Source organism: Aotus nancymaae, unplaced genomic scaffold (genome assembly GCF_030222135.1).
Source record: "Aotus nancymaae isolate 86718 unplaced genomic scaffold, 86718_ANA_hifiasm-v0.15.2.pri h1tg000033l, whole genome shotgun sequence".
In the NCBI taxonomy this organism is placed as follows: Eukaryota; Metazoa; Chordata; class Mammalia; order Primates; family Aotidae; genus Aotus; species Aotus nancymaae.
The window spans coordinates 2,884,100-2,898,934 of record NW_026988447.1 but is presented as its reverse complement, the minus strand read 5'-3'; the positions used below and the strand labels follow the sequence as shown (position 1 = coordinate 2,898,934).

Here is a 14,835-nt window from a genome sequence, read left to right as displayed (position 1 = left end):
AAGTTCACATTTTTGTGCTTTTCTTAATGGAGATGGAAAATATCACCAAGACATAAGACTTCTTATTAATGAAACCCTTCATGTCAAAGGATAGAGTCTCAGAATTTGAAATGACCAAGAGATTAAAGTATAAATCCCTTATTTTTAAGCTGAAGCATTTAAGCTTGAAGACTATTACCAATTTAGCCTTACTGTCCCTCAGCCTAATATTATAAAGTTCTAGTTCTTATAGTTTCCCCATATTTTATGTTTTTACAATTGTTAACTTTTTCCATTCTCTAATTGTTTGATCACTAAATTTTAACAGGTTATATGACTTCAGGATTCAAAAGTAAAATGTTAAAAAGCAGTATCACTAAAAACTCACCACAAAGCTCCATTCCCATACACCTGGTCTCCCTCAATTCACTCTACATAATCACACTTATTGTCAAATGAATGTATGATTTATCTTACAACTTTCCCAATGTGATTCATAAAAACTGGTATTTGAGAATGATTTGTTCAAATACTTTACTTTTTGATCCACTGAGTAGTTGGTCTATTTCTTTATAATCTTTTGTTTGTGATAAGAGTAGAAAATCTTTTCCCCATTTTTTCATTTACCTTTTGACTTTATGAGATCTCTTGCTATGTAAAAGCTTCTAATTTTTATGTGGTCAAAAGCATCAATCTTTTCTTTCAGTCTTAATTTTGAACTACAGAAAAGCCTTCTCATTCCATGGTTATAAAGAAAATATCCTATGTTTTCTTCCAGAATTATTGTTGTTTTATTTACATATATGTTTTTAACTTTTGGAGCCAAAATGATTCAAGGCTGATGCCATATACCAAGCATAGTGCTGGGTGATGCAGCATTGGCAAGATAAGCAGGTAACCAGCATCATGGAATGTAAAATACAGCAGAGGAGGAAGCCAACCATAACCCTGATTCAAATAGAGTACAATGAAATTCATGAGACATAAAGGTCAGGATTTTATGGGAGCATACAACAGGGACATTTAATCAAGTCTAGGAGAGAAGGAAAAAAAACATCTTGGGAAAGTAACATTTAAGAAGAGCTAGGAAAGAAAACTACTAGTCATTCGTCCATTGGAGGGAGAAGAAGAAAGAGGCAGGAAGAATCAAAGTGTTCCAGGAAGAGGTTCCCTTTAGAACATTCCAGCCACTTGGAGGAGAATCTTCAAAGTCAAGTATGAAATCTATAATTCCTTAGGGGGAGGAAGGGAATGATGGGAAATCATAAGAACTTTTTTTAAAAAAAAATCCTGAGGTCAGATATAGGTATTTGCTCAATGCAATAGTGGCAGAAACTAATAAAGTATAAAGCTGGTTTGCTCAACACTACAATATTAGATTTTACAACTTTCCCCTGTATCATTCTTAGTTTTCCATTTACAGTTCTTATCCCTTAATCACTCTACTGATTATAGGTACAAATTTGCAAAATTTGATTTGAAATAAACTGAGAAAACAGTATCTCCCTCAAATATTATCTATATGCTTTTACCGCATACCTCTTTTCAACCTTTCCATAACACCTATTTGGTGAACAGTTATCCACTTTCAGCTTCCCTACTGAAGAGAAAGTAATTCTTTCTACCAAAATAATTACACGTCCATTGCTACATACACAAAACACAAAAGGACACACTATGCACTGATGGACATGGATTATGCCTGAAATTAAAAGGGATATACCAGTTAAATAGTAGCAAGAAGTTTGCCTAGCCTATTGATAGAAAACAAACCTTCCCTAGAAATTAGTTGATAAAGGCTCATTCAGAATGATATGCTTAAGCAGTGACATAAACATAAATTCCCTTGGTGGTATGGCCCCAAAGTAAGGATCAACTCCCAATGTTGAACTGACCATTTGAGATACACAGGAGAGGTCCAAACCTCATCAGACCTGTCCCTGTAGTCTCAGCTAGCCATAATGCCTAAACCTAATTCCAAGATTCTTAGTGATTATAAATGGATCCTAATACCAAAACCTACATAGAGTATGTTGTGTAAAAATATTAGTACAGCAAAAGGAAAAGAGTTCTGTGGATGGCAGGAAGTAATAGTGGCACAACTAAGTGAATGTACTTAATGTCACTGAACTATAAACTTAAAAATGATTAAGATGGTAAATTTCATATTGTATTTTATCACAGTTTTAATTTAAAAAGCAAAACAAAATTTTTAAAATGTGCATTAACATTATACAGTAGGTCATTCTAAACAAATCTTTTTATTTTCCCCACAAAACTCTTTAAGAATTATATTTTGATATCCAGGATGGGTGTTGGAAATGGGTAAAAATATCAGTAAAACTCAACTACGAAGCTTATTTCTGTTTGTATTTTCTGTATGTTGCATCATCCTATATTAATTCTAGCTAAGGTTCTAATACTAATATTTTCAGATAAACATAATGGCACATATATGACATCTGAGTGAACGGTTATTTTTGACTGAATTTAGCTTTTATTTAAATGACAAAAATTCTGCCATCACTATATCTAATAACCTCATTAGGAAAATTTCTTTCCACGCTTAACCAATCTTGAGTTCTGCACATATCAAATAAGTTTTATCTGATATGTTATCATATACTAGCAAAACAGGTTTTATTATAGAGTAATATATACTTCCAAAAAACATTAAGTACTTAGAGATGTAAGGATTGAAGAGCAATATATTTCTATGATTAAGTTTCATGTTTGTTTTCATGTCATCTGAGGATCAGTTGATCTAAAGAGCTACTAACTCAAATATTTGCTGCAAACTCTGGAGAGTTTAAAAGTAAGACCTTTCTTTCCCATTAAGAAGATACCTACCTACATGATCTATACAAATAAATTACTTATTTTCAGAAAAAAAATAAACACTTAAATTCCTTCTAAATTGTAGAAGATATTAAAACTAGTCAGACATACCAAAAAAAAAAAAAATGTAAGCCAATATTTAAAGTTCTTTACAAGGGTCTATGATTTTATTGAGGGTTTAATAAGACAAATTCCAATTTCTGGTTTTAATAATCTTTGAAAACAAAGTAATTCTGAAGCCCCATAATCACCAACATGAATTATGTGTTAAATTCAGGATCTCCTTGAGGCTAGAAAAATTGCCTCAATAATCATTACTTTGATACATGCCCATCCTTTTTAAACAACCTATCCTCCTCAAAGAGTTGATATCATTTGACCATACTGTGTGTGATTCTATTTTGTAAGAATCTGAGAACCAATACACTACTCACTTACAACTTTCCACTACCGACTTGTATTCAAGCAGCAATGCACTCTATGAGCCAGTGCAATCTTTTGGGCTTCTATTTGGAAGACTTTTGGGTTATCTGTCCCTGCTGCCCCATTCTTAAAAGCAGAAACAGTATGATCTGAGGTGAAGAGAAAAAGCTTTCCAACTCCCAGTTAAAAAACTCAGATTTGTTTAGATTTTTCTGTATTTTCTTAGTGACACATGCTCACATGAGTAAAAGCCTCAGGGCAATTTAAGAACTCTAAGTTTTGAGCTAAATTGAAGACCTTTGAAGAGTTCCTTCTTATCTCCTACCATTTAATTAGCTAGATATTATCAGGTTCTTTGTCACATAAGGATTATTCTCAAATACGTTACCTATGGACAGGGCCTTGAAGGTGTGAGACTAAATCCTGAAACTAGAGAGGAATATATCTAAAGGTTCTGGGCTAGAGCAAGGATGTCTAAGGTGTCAAAAGTAGTTTCCATGTTTGTGCATCATTTATTAGTATTATTAAAAATAATGCTACTTGAGATGGTATCAGTTGCCTTCACTTATGGCTGAAGAAATCTTTTTTTTTTTTTTTTTTTGCATGAAATGCATGTAATCTTCTGATCTTGCTCAACACTCATCAGTTACACACCATTTATGGGCACTGGGTGCACTTGTGTGTTGGGGAGATAGTCTCCAAGGATTTGGTATTTCTGCTCATTCCTCTTAGCAAAAGGCATTAACAGCTTTGTTCAAGGAAATTTACAAAGCTGCTGTGGGGACAGAGAGCAGATTTGCTTATGCACCAGGGTCATAAAGCTAGGTCTCTCTCCTCTCCTGGAGATGTTCCAGGGTGATAGAGAAAGTGCCTCCATCTGAATCAGAGGCCAGATCGGTTTCCTGGCCAAAAACCATATATGAATAATGTCTCTCTTTAAAGTGGAGGATGAGCAGGTTCACTTGAAGTCCCCTTATACATCCGGGATTTCCAAGGCTCCTCAGTTGTGACACAGACTCGCCATGTATATAATATCTATCTAGACTTCCTCCACATCACTCCCATAGGACCTGGGGCATGGGGATTTGCTGTGAACTTGAAGCTCATGCTGTCTGCCGTGCTATGAATAATAAACAGCTACATCGTTTGGGTTTGTCTCACTGGCTGAATCTATGGAAGCCTGGCAAGGACAACTGGCACCTGCGATATTTGCTCTTGCTTAGGATCTGCTTGAGCACTTGACAACACGGACCCCAGTTGTAAATGAAGAGAAATCAATACAATGTTTTAGTAATAATCATAAAGCATAGCCTTTAAAAGTGACTAGTCACGACTGTTCCATGTAATGGCAGGAATTATATTATTTATAACTATTTTCACCAACATAGGTCTATTCAGCCTTGATGGCAGATAGCTTGTTTGCATGTCAGTTTCCCCATCTTTTTTGACTTTAAGTCTTGAATTAGAAAATCTCATAAACCTATAAATTATTGTAAATGCCAATTATTTCTAACACTGTGAAGCCCTTAGGAATACTCAAATTGAACATGGCTCAGAAATTCTGAATGTTTTCTTGTAATTTTCCATTAAGGGCCATTTCTAGCACTAGCTTCAAATGCCAAGTCAGTGAGCAAGGCACAGTTAAGGGCAACATAGAGAATCCAAATCTGATTTTTGACAGCCTACAGTCCCAGAAATTATTTCTCTCGGCTTTTGCCACATTTGGTTGTGGTTTTTACATTCGATCAAGTATATATAAAAATATACTTTCTCCATGGCGGCTGAGACAACACAGACAGACTGACTGATTGGGCCATTTGGCGAGAGTGAGAGGTGGGTAGCCACGCTGCGCTCCTGTGCTGCGGAACTGTGGCTGGACTGCGGGTGACGCCCTGCCTGCTGCTGCCCGACTGGCTGGCAAGATGAAGCTCTCCCTGGTGGCCGCGATGCTGATGCTGCCAAGGAGGACAAAGAGGAGGACGTGGGCACGGTGATCGGCATTGACCTGGGAACCACCTACTCCTGCGTCGGCGTGTTCAAGAACGGCTGTGCGATCATCGCGAACGATCAGGGCAACCGCATCACGCCGTCCTATGTGGTCTTCACTCCTGAAGGGGACGTCTGATCAGTGATGCCACCAAGAACCAGCTCACCTCCAACCCCAAAAACACGGTCTTCGACGCCAAGCGGCTCATCCTCCGCACGTGGAAGACCCATCTGTGCAGCAGGATGTCAAGTTCTTGCCATTCAAGGTGGTTGAAAAGAAAACTGAATCGTTCATGATATTGGAGGTACTCAAACAAAGACATTTGCTCCTGAAGAAATTTCTGCCATGGTTCTCACTAAAATGAAAGAAACCACTGAGGCTTATTTGGGAAAAAAGGTACCCCATGCAGTTGTTACCATACTAGTCTATTTTAATAATGCCCAAGGCCAAGCAACCAAAGACGCTGGAACTATTGCTGGGCTAAATGTTATGAAGACCATCAACGAGCCCACGGCTTATGGCCTGGATGAAAGGGAGGGGAAGAAGAACATCCTGGTGTTCCACCTGGGTGGTAGAACCTTCTGTTTCTCTTCTCACTACTGACAATGGTGTCTTTGAAATTGTGGCCATTAATGGATCTACCCCTGGGTGCAGAAGACTTTGACCAGTGTATCATGGAACACTTCACCAACTGTACAAAAAGAAGACTGTGAAGATGTCAGGAAAGATAACAGAGCTGTGCAGAAACTCTGAGGAGAGGCAGAAAAGGCCAAACAGGCACTGTCATCTGAACATCAAGCAAGTATTGAAACTGAGTCCTTCTATGAAGGAGGAGACTTTACTGAGACCCTGACTCAGGCCAAATTTGAAGAGTTAAACATGGATCTGTTCCAGTCTACTATGAAGCCTGTCTAGAAAGTGTTGGAAAATTTTGATTTGAGGAAGTCTGATATTGATGAAATTGTTCTTGTTAGTGGCTCTACTCAAATCCCAAATATTCAGCAAATGGTTAAAGAGTTCTTCAATGGCAAGGAGCCATCCCATGGCATAAACTCAGATGAAGCTGTAGCATGTGGTGCTGCTGTCCAGGCTGGTGTGCTCTCTGGTGTTCAAGATATAGGTGACCTGGTACTGCTTGATGTATGTTCCCTTACACTTGGTATTGAAAGTGACAAGGTATCATGACCAAACTGATTCCAAGGAGCAAAGTGGTGGCCACCAAGAGGTCTCAGATATTTTCTACAGCTTCCGATAATAAACCAACTGTTATAATCAAGGTCTATGAAGGTGAACAACCTGATAAAATACAATCGTCTTCTGGGTCCATCTGTTCTGACTGAAATTCCTCCTGCTCCTTGTGGGGTCCGACATATTGAAATCACCTTCGAGATAAATGTGACTGGTATTCTTTTAGTAACAGCTGAAGACAAGGGTACAAGGAACAAAAATAAGATCTCAATTACCAATGACCAGAATCACATGACACCTGACAAAATCGAAAGGATGGTTAATGATCCTGAGAAGTTTTCTGAGAAAGACAAAAAGCTCAAGGAGCACATTGATACTAGAAATGAGTTGCAAAGTTATGCCTATTCTCTAAAGAATTGGATCGGAGATAAAGAAAAATCTAGGAGGTAAACTTTCCTCTGAAGATAAGGAGATCATGGAAAAGACTGTGGAAGAAAATAATGAATGGCTGGAAAGCCACCAAGATGCTAACATTGAAGACTTCAAAGCTAAGGAGGAGGAACTGGAAGAAACTGTTCAGCCAATTATCAGCAAACTCTAAGGATGTGCAGGCCCTCCTACAACTGGTAAAGAGGATATAGCAGAAAAAGATGAGTTGTAGACACTGATCTGCTAATGCTGTAATATTGTAAATACTGGACTTAGGAACTTTGATTAGAAAAAAACTGAGAGAACTTAAGTCTCAAATGTAATTGGAACTTCACCTCAGAGCGGAGTTGAAAATGCTATCGCCCATGTGTCTGTTTACTACTCTTCATTAGCAGTTGCTCACATGTCTTTGGGTGCCAAAGACAATTGGGACACATGTGTAAGGCCGGTTGCCTCACCGGGAGCACAGACGCAGACACCCCCACCCCGCCTTTTTCAAAAGCTCGGACAAGCCCAGACGAGCTCGGGCATGCTCAAGCATGTTCCCTTCTCCCATACTCGCACAGCCTGGCCTTTCCTTAAAGAGCCCAGTATGCAAACAAGGTCTTGTAACCTTAGCCTCTTAACAACCAATAGCAGTCAAGCCTTAACAACCAATAGCAGCCAAGTCTTAACAACCAATAGCAGCCGAGTCTTAACAGCCAATAGCAGCCAAGTCTTAACAACCAATAGCAGCCGAGTAATTCCAACCAACAACAAGCCAAGTCCTAGGTAAAGGCTTGTAACTTACCCAGTAGCAGTCCTGCTCTCCCACAACCAATCGAGCTGTTTCACTCCCTATAAAAACCCATGTTGAAAAGGAGTCTGTGTGACTTCTCCGGCCGCTCCTGTTGGACCGCAGAACCTCGTCTGGGAGCCTGAATAAATTCCTTCACATTGGATATTTTTGTGCTGGCCTCAGTTTCTTCCATTTTAAGCTTGGCGAGAACAAACATTATAAATGGTGCAGAAACCCAGGAGGAGCTGTAAGACCCCTCCTGGGGGAAACTGACTCCTCCACACAAAGCTGGACCAGGGAACTGCCGTTTCACCACAAGGTAAGACTTCTGTTACCTACTACCCCACCTGCTGCTTTCAGGGAGTCCCTGTCTGAAAACTGCTGTGCAGTGTCAGGAATTCCACTAGGAGTCCATGACCCTGGCTTTCTGCCATAGGTCCGTGACCTTGGCTTTCCGTCATGGGTCCATGACTCCGGCAACTCAGTTTAGGACCTGAGTGTAAGAGGAGACGTCCCCTATACTCTTGTTCTCTCCCCATGAGGGGTTTTTAGGGTCAGGAATTTAAGGGAGATGTCCCCACTTTCCTAAACCCTTGCCAGCAACCGAGGTGTAGGTACTCAGAAGCCCCGTTTAGGCCGGGCGCGGTGGCTCAAGCCTGTAATCCTAGCACTTTGGGAGGCCGAGGCGGGTGGATCACGAGGTCAAGAGATCGAGACCATCCTGGTCAACATGGTGAAACCCCGTCTCTACTAAAAATACAAAAAATTAGCTGGGTATGGTGGCGCGTGCCTGTAATCCCAGCTACTCAGGAGGCTGAGGCAGGAGAATTGCCTGAATCCAGGAGGCGGAGGTTGCGGTGAGCCGAGATAGCGCCATTGCACTCCAGCCTGGGTAACGAGCGAAACTCCGTCTCAAAAAAAAAAAGAAGCCCCGTTTAAGCAGCCCAGCCTCAGGGCAGAGCCAAACCCCCTGCTTATACCAAATTCGTTATTTTGAACTAGCCCGTTTGGCATAAAAGGCTCCCGATAAGCAAGAAACTGTATTTTTGGTTTCTTTCTCTTACTCTCTGCCTCTTTTTCTTTCTCTCTTCCTCTCAACATGGCGGCCATCCCCACCCTTAAAATGGTGGCCACTTCCCTCTCTTAGTTTTCTCTCTCACCTAAAATGGCGGCTGTGCCATGCCCTTAAGATGGCAGTTGCTTTCCACTTTTAACTCTATCTTTCTCTCTCTCTCTTCCTAATTCCAATGCGAGTGAGTGAGTGAGTTTATGTGTAGTCCCACGGCTTAACGGCTACGGGGCTTGTGTGGGCCTCAACCTGCAGTTCCATGGGGACGTCATAAGGCATAACGGTGATTCACCTCAAAGCTGTCCTACTCAGACTTCCATCCTGAGGTGACCAGGCCCAGGGGTTATGCGGGTACACCTTAGCCAAGATACCCCTGAAACATCCCTTCGGGGACGTGGCCGGGGAGGCATCAAACTGGTCTCCCTTCTGGGGAGCACCCACCCTTTGTTCATTGGTTCTCTATGTAACACTGTCTTATCTTTATTGTACCCTCTAATTTTTCCATGTGGCAAATAGCCCTAGCCTTGTCTCTTTTTATTTTCTTTCTTATTATACTCATTGCTGCTTGTAAATTCTCTCAGCCACCTCTTCCAGGAAAGAAACTCTTCTGCCCATGTTGAGTGTGATATCTGTTCCTATCCCTTCCTAGCTTGACTCCCCCACAACAACCAACTATGGGGAATCAGAAGTTCCGCTTAGACCCCAAGTCGCCATTAGGATGCCTAGTCCAAAACCTACCCAAACTAGGGCTTTCCATAAAGAAAAGAAAAAATGCCTTCTTTACCATTCCTCTACACTCTAAGTCTTACTTTCTCTTTAAAAATCCTTCAGTCAGCCTTCATCCCACTTCTCTACTCAACTCGACTACTTTGCTTCCTCTTCCATCCCATTCCCCCTCTCCAGCCCATTCCTGTTCTAAGCTAATGAATACATTTATTACACCTTGGGAAGGCCTGTCTAACCTTCCTCTCTCTAGCCCAGACCTTGCCTTTTTGTAAATGGGAGTTCAATAGTGACAGCAGAGGGGCAACAAAAAACAGCCTATGCAGTAGTCACAGATTCAGCCACCCTTGAGGCATGTCACCTCCCCAATGGACCTACAGAATGAGGCCACATTAACTAACCAACTCAGGCCCTCAAGATGAAGGTGACTGTTAATAAGGGTAGTAATAATAAATGAATGATGAAGGTAATGGTAGTATGTTGTAGATGATGATGGAGGTGATGGTAATAATAGTAAAAGTGGTAATAATCATGAAGGTTATGGTGATGGTGATGATAGTAAAAGTGGTAATAATCATAATAAAGGTTATGGTGATAGTAATGATGGTGAAAGTGGTAATCATAATGAAAGTTATGGTAATAGTGATGACGGTAATGGTAGTGATGGTAAAGGTAATGATGCTAAAGGTAGTAATAATAAAGGTTGTAGTAATGACAGTAGTATTGATAAGGGTAATAATAAAGGTGTAACAACCCCCAACCTTTCTCTTAGCTAATGCTAGTGAAAGCCATAAACTTCACTAATTGCTTTTATGTGCCTCCTTTAACAAACCCCCCTTAGCTGCAGTCCACCTCCAAACTGAGTTAAGCCTGTCTCAATCACCTATGGGACCTGACACCACCCTAACAGGGATCCCATTGTTCAAGGCACACTCCCAAGATCTTTTCTTCTGCTACAGAACGAGTGACAACTCCAGCTACAACATGACTGTAAATGTAAGATCCACTTTTTATGCACCTCTGGGAGGATTCTTTTGGTGTAATGGGACCCTAACCAAGGTTATAAATGCCTCACTTCCCTCCCCCTGCGTACCTGTTACTCTAGTCCCACAGTTAAAGGTATATAGGCAAGCCGAGTTTCTATCCCTTCTTACACCTCCTCCTCCCCCTGTCCGCCAAAACAAATGAGCTGTCTTCCTCCCGGTAGTAGTTGGCCTTTCTTTAGCATCATCTTTAATATCCACTGGAATAGGAAGCAGAGCGATGGGCTACAGTGTCACTTCCACCGCCCAACTGGAAGACAAGCTCCGTGTGGCCATTGAGGCATCAGCTGCCTCTCTGGCCTCCCTCCAACAACAAATCACGTCACTAGCTCAGGTAACTCTACAAAACCAATGGGCCCTTGACCTATTAAAAATGGAAAAAGGAGGTACCTGTATGTTTCTCCAGGAAAAATGCTGCTACTATATTAATGAATCAGGACTAGTAGAGGAAAACATCAACACTCTCCACTGCCTTCAGGAAGACCTATGTAAAAAGCAAAACACAGGAGTCTTGTCCCTAAGCTGGTGGCACCCCATGCTAACCTGGCTAACTCCCATCATCACTCCTATCATCGTAATCTGTTTACTATTACTGATAGCCCCTCTTTTTCTCAGGTTCCTACAAGCTCGTATGTGAGAAATTGGGTGAGTGGCTGTCAATCAAATGCTGCTTCATCCCTCCATCCAGTTATCAGTCGAGGCACCAGCCAACTGACCTGTCCCCCTTACTTCGCCCCTATTCAGCAGGAAGTAGTCAGAAAAAGTGGTACCTTCTATCTATCATCAAAAGGTCAGAATGTAAGGCCAGTTGCCTCGCTGGGAGCACAGACACAGACATGCCCCCACCTTTTTCAAAAGCTCAGACAAGCCTGGATGAGCTCGGGCATGCTCAAGCATGTTCCCTTCTCCCATATTCGCACAGCCTGGCCTTCCCTTAAAGAGCCCAGTATGCAAATGAGGTCTTGTAACCTTAGCCTCTTAACAACCAATAGCAGTCAAGCCTTAACAACCAATAGCAGCCAAGTCTTAACAACCAATAGCAGCCAAGTCTTAACAGCCAATAGCAGCCAAATCTTAACAATCAGTAGCAACCGAGTAATTCCAACCAACAAGCCAAGTCCTAGGTAAAGGCTTGTAACTTACCCAATAGCAGTCCTGCTCTCCCACAACCAATCAAGCTGCTTCACTCCCTATAAAAACCCATGTCAAAGAGGAGTCTGTGCAACTTCTCCAGCCCCTCCTGTCAGACCGCAGAACCTCGTCTGGGAGCCTGAATAAATTCCTTCGCATTGGATATTTTTGTGCTGGCCTCAGTTTCTTTCATTTTAAGCTCGGTGAAAACAAACCTTACAACATGCATCTGGTGTAGGAAGTTTTTCTACCATAAGTGACACCAATAACTGTTATTTACACTGGTCTAAAAAAAATACTTTCTCAAAGGAAAAATGTTTAGAAAGGGTATCCAAAGAATGTCGAACTTTCGACTGTTGAGTTTTCATCTTCATATGAAATCCTGTTATATTTGCCTGATAAGAAGTCTTTCTCCTTCAGCCTTGAAGCAATGGGTTCAGACTTTTTAGGGCAGAGGACATATTACTGAGCTAGTCACTTAGGCATGTCCGTGAAATTATGTTACTCCTTTCTGTGTATTTAGTATCAAGAAGGTATTGTTTTTATTGTTGTTTCTTTGTTGTTATTGTTTGTTTTATTTCCAACACTCGGGAAATTGTCTTGCCCTCAATGGTCAGCTGACCTCAGGATAGATAAACAGAACTGTGTAAATCTCTTTGCATCCTGAAAAGAATGACATGGTCTGATAGTGATTAAATCATAACCATAATTTTCAACATTTCCTTCAATATGCAGTGTAAACAAGACTCAGAGAATGGATTGAAAGTCAATGCAAAATCCTTTTAATTAAAGTAAATATGTTCTTTCTTAATCCTCATATGGCTGAAGCTGAATCACCATTGCACACCTTCCTCATGCTGCATTTGCACATATGCCAAAAGCAAATTCATACTCTGCACATTAATTAATACAGCTATAAAATAAATTATCTGTTAGAATACATATTAGAAAGTAATTGCTTTTACAGTATATGTCATTAATTTACTGTGTCATCACTCATTGTTATTTAACAAAGAAATGTTGCCAATAACTCACTTTGTTTTCTGACTATATTTGTAATTATTTCTGCAATTGTTTCTACAAAATTTTTGGAAATAGCAATTATTCTTCTTTTTGCTTTGAGAAGTGCAATTTTAAATGATAATGTTAAAGTTGTGTGTCTTCTACACAAACAATTATAGAGTTAGTCAAGTTTATACAGGGAAATGTAATTATGCACTTGTTCTGAAAAATCACAACTTGGCAAAGTTTTGTGAGTAATATGCTAAAAACTTGAGGCAAATGAATTATTGGAATCCAATATAGTCTAGATTTCTGAGAGTGAGGCTTTTACTTCTTATTTGCCCCATTTTTAAATGTATTTATTTGAAATCTCTACAATCATACTTACTGACAGATATGTATTCACATCCTATATTTTTCAAATCCTATTTATAATGAATATTTAGTAAATCATATGTGTTGTCACATTGTGTTTCTATTCTTATAATTGTAATTACTACTCAGGATTGCTTTTGGGACATTAGTTTATTTGGAGAAACTAGTAATAGAATACAACTAATGGTAAAATATGACATCTAAAAATTTAATAAGCCTACATAAAACAAACCAATGACAAGAAAAATCTCAAGAACAACTAGACCTCACTAAATGAATATTAGAAAGAAAACTGACATTGCAGTACATTCCCAAGAATTAAGAGCATAGTTTTTACTAAAAACAGAATGGAATTTCTATAAAGATTATCTTAATTTGTAAATTACTAAGTACAGGATTATATTTATTCATGTTTTACTCTAAAAGTTCATAGTGTCTGTAGCCAGGAATTTGTGAACTATATTTAAAAACAATATTCTTTTAAGTTCATACATCTTTGTTTACTTTTACCTTAGTATTTACTATTTACTCATAGAAGTTTAGAGAATTTAGCTTTTAAAACCACAAACTGAATAATTTGTGCTCAGATTCAAAGTAAATATTATGATGCAAGTCTGCTATCATGAGCCCTCATTGCAGAGTCATTCATTCAACTAGCCAATACCAGCAAAGTAAAAAGCTATCTCTGATCTTCTTGTTTCCATCATTAAACAAGTATTAACTGAGTCTTTTTGGACACTGGAGAATAAAATGGGTTCCACTTGTCCAAATGTTTCAAGTGGCAAGTTATACATTGTAATTTTGGAAATTACAAGAAGGAATTAAAAAACAATTCAGTCACTCTTGAAACACCTGGGGCTACTTCTGTAGTAATACTGGATTCCTTTTCCCTAAACAAGTTAGTAAATCATAAAATTTAAAAGTATAAAACATTTATAAAAATTTTAGAGGTAGATTCAAGTTAAGCATGCCAAAAGGTCCTCTATCCTTAAGAAATTACTCAGAACACTATACTAGGAACTTGTAGCTGCTATGCCAATGACCTTTGTCTTCTACTAGGCCCTTTTTGGAAGAAGTATTTCCTATGAAAAGTTCTAGGAACAATTTGAGTTTCTGAGAATGGCTAGAGGGAAGATACTGTTACCCACTGCGGTGCCTATGTGACTTACCTGCATCCCTACCCTGCTCTTGTTGCCAAATGCATATGCCTGTGTGACATAGCTAAATTCCTACTCAGCTCTACCTCTGCTTATTTTTAGGAAACAGAATGTCTGTGGTCAGAACTTATTTGACCTCTGAAAAACCTCTAGCTTCATTATTATCCAATGTTCATACTAAATGACACTCCCATTGGTGCCATGACACTTGATAATCACCATGAATCACCATTTTTGAAAGAGGCAAAAGAAAGGACGAGAAAGAGGACTCTCCTGATTCTGAGAAAATCTCCAGCTCTTTCTAAGAAAAAAGCATGGCTATTCTGCCTGTTCTTAATATCCAGCACTTTCATTAAAAATACTTATATCTGTAACTTACCAGCTCTTAGGAGCTGAGAAGTTCATTTGTGAGCTATGTTCCCACTTCTCCAATTCCATGGCCATTGGAATAAAACCTGCACTGCTTAACTCTCACTTTTGGTTTTGTGTACTGGCTTCATGACATAGAACAGAAAAGAGCTTCTTTTGAAATAATGAGGACCTCCAGTAACAATGCCTCTTTCACTTGTATTTGTTCAACTGAGTAAATGGAATGCACTTCATGTATCAATGTGTCTGCTGACTGCCTGGGCACTGACAATCAAATGGATGTTTTATGAGGGCAGTTTCCTTTTCTGCTCATTATTTCAGCTTCAGTGCTAGAATAATTATTG

The 14,835-nt window shown here is 39.6% G+C and overlaps 1 protein-coding gene and 1 pseudogene across 2 annotated transcripts in view; one reads left to right on the top strand and one right to left on the bottom strand.

Annotated features, from left to right (window-relative positions):
* MARCHF1 (membrane associated ring-CH-type finger 1) overlaps positions 1 to 14,835 on the bottom strand; it is an 883,830-nt gene that overhangs the window by 669,756 nt on the left and 199,239 nt on the right. The gene's annotated exons all lie outside the window — the stretch shown is intronic.
* On the top strand, positions 5,163 to 7,076 carry LOC105731219 (endoplasmic reticulum chaperone BiP-like; annotated as a pseudogene).